Source organism: Polistes canadensis, unplaced genomic scaffold (assembly GCF_001313835.1).
Source record: "Polistes canadensis isolate GaletaPanama2010 unplaced genomic scaffold, ASM131383v1 scaffold_621, whole genome shotgun sequence".
In the NCBI taxonomy this organism is placed as follows: Eukaryota; Metazoa; Arthropoda; class Insecta; order Hymenoptera; family Vespidae; genus Polistes; species Polistes canadensis.
The window spans coordinates 22,416-24,422 of record NW_014570168.1 but is presented as its reverse complement, the minus strand read 5'-3'; positions in this window follow the sequence as shown (position 1 = coordinate 24,422).

Sequence of the window (2,007 nt, the reverse complement as noted above, 5' to 3'; positions counted from 1 at the left end):
CTTTTCATATATGTATAAGTAGTAACCTTATTACATGTTCTTTTATTTGAATGACAGTACTTAACTTATCAAATTTCTTACAATATAAATGCAGTACCTAATTCATCATATTTCTTTCTATTTAAATGGAAGTACTTCACATAATAAATCTTTTTCAATTATAATGATGTACTGAACTCATCAAATATATTTCTATTTGAAAGAAAGTACTAAACTAATCAAATCTCTTCGATTTTTATTAAAAGTAATAATTTTTTTAAATTCTTTTTCATTTAAATAAAAGTTCCTAACACATCGAATCTCTTGCTACTTGAATTACAGTACTTAACTAGTCAAATATCTCTGTATTTATATGACAGTACTCATTCTAATAACTCTTTTTCCTTTTGAATAAAAGTACTTTATACATCAAATCATTTTTAATTGAAATAAAAATTCTTAACTAACCAAATCTCTTTTCATATAAATGATAGTACTCAATTTATCAAATCTCTATCTATTTAAATAGAAGTACGTAGCAAATCAAATCTCTTTTCATTGGAATAAATGTAACTTACTCATAAAATCTCTTTTTATTTGATTCAAAGGACTCAATTCCAAAAATTTCTTTTTATTTTAACGAAAGATCTCAACTCATCAAATCTTTTTTTGTTTAAATATAAGTACGTAACTCCTTATATTTTTTTCCTTTTAAATTAAAGTACTAAGCATATCAATTTTCATTTCATTTAAATTTAAGTACTGTACTTATCAAATTTCTTTCTATTTGAATGAAAGTACACGACTTATCAAATCCCTTTCTATTTGCATAAAAGCACTTAACATATACAATTTCCTTTCATTTGAATGCAAGTACTTAACTCATCAAATCTTTTTCTATTTTAATAAATGTTGTGGCGTATCCTGCGCAACAAGTGAGTAGGGCTGAGCGTCGGGGCGTGTACGGCCCTGCTAAGGCGTAAAACACGTCTGACAAAGCCGTATCGTTGTTTTTGATGGTAACTACGGTACTGTCAAGATATTTGCAAGGGCTCTTTTTTTCTTTTAGCTCGCGTTTTCTTATGACACTTATTACGCTTATCACATGTATCAAGAACTGCGTTAGCCTCAGGTTTATCTGTGATTGGTCTTGCATGGCATCGCTTTTATGTAAATAGCCCAGCGCGTTCTTGCGCCTATCATTACTCGTGATTTATCACGCGTGATTCATCGCTCGAGATTCATCTATCTTAGAAAGCTGAGACTTGCGAGAACTACTTCGAGGTGAACTATTTGTATTGCGAAATACTACATCATTTCGGTTCGGCCAGCGACAAAGGAACAAAGGCGATCCTGCACGTGGCAAGAATTATTTAGATTTGTACGGATTCTTTGTCAACGTATAAACCAGGTTTTTTATGCTAAAAGGCTTTTCCATGACGAGCTACATAAAGCGTACTTCTTAGTACTGATTAGGCTCGAATATATTTGTCATTGTGTTTTATTCTCTTATCCTCCTATCCATTAATAAACAATCTCGATATCAACTGGGAGAAAATTTTTTGATTCACTACAATCCACTAAAGTACCGATTAAGGCATCGGTTGCATCAAGAAAAGTACTAAACATATCAAATCTTTTTCCACTTTAATTAAAGTACTCATCTTGTTAAATCTCTTTTCATTTAAATAATAGTACACGACTTGTTAAATCTTTTTCAATTTGTTCGAAAGAACTTTAAATATCAAATTTTTTTTTATTTGAATAAAAGTACTCAATTCATGAAATTTTTTGGCATTTGAATCTAAGTACTAAATTAAATAAATCTATCTTGATTTGGATAAAAATACTTCACTCACCAAAACTCTTTTCATTTAAATAAGAATACTCTACTCATCAAATCTCTTTTCATTTTAATGAAAATACTCAACCTAATAAATATCTTTTTGTATTAATTAAAAAACTTCACTTATTCAATCATTTCTTATTTAAATTAAAGAACTTATCTAATTAAATTTCTTTCTATTT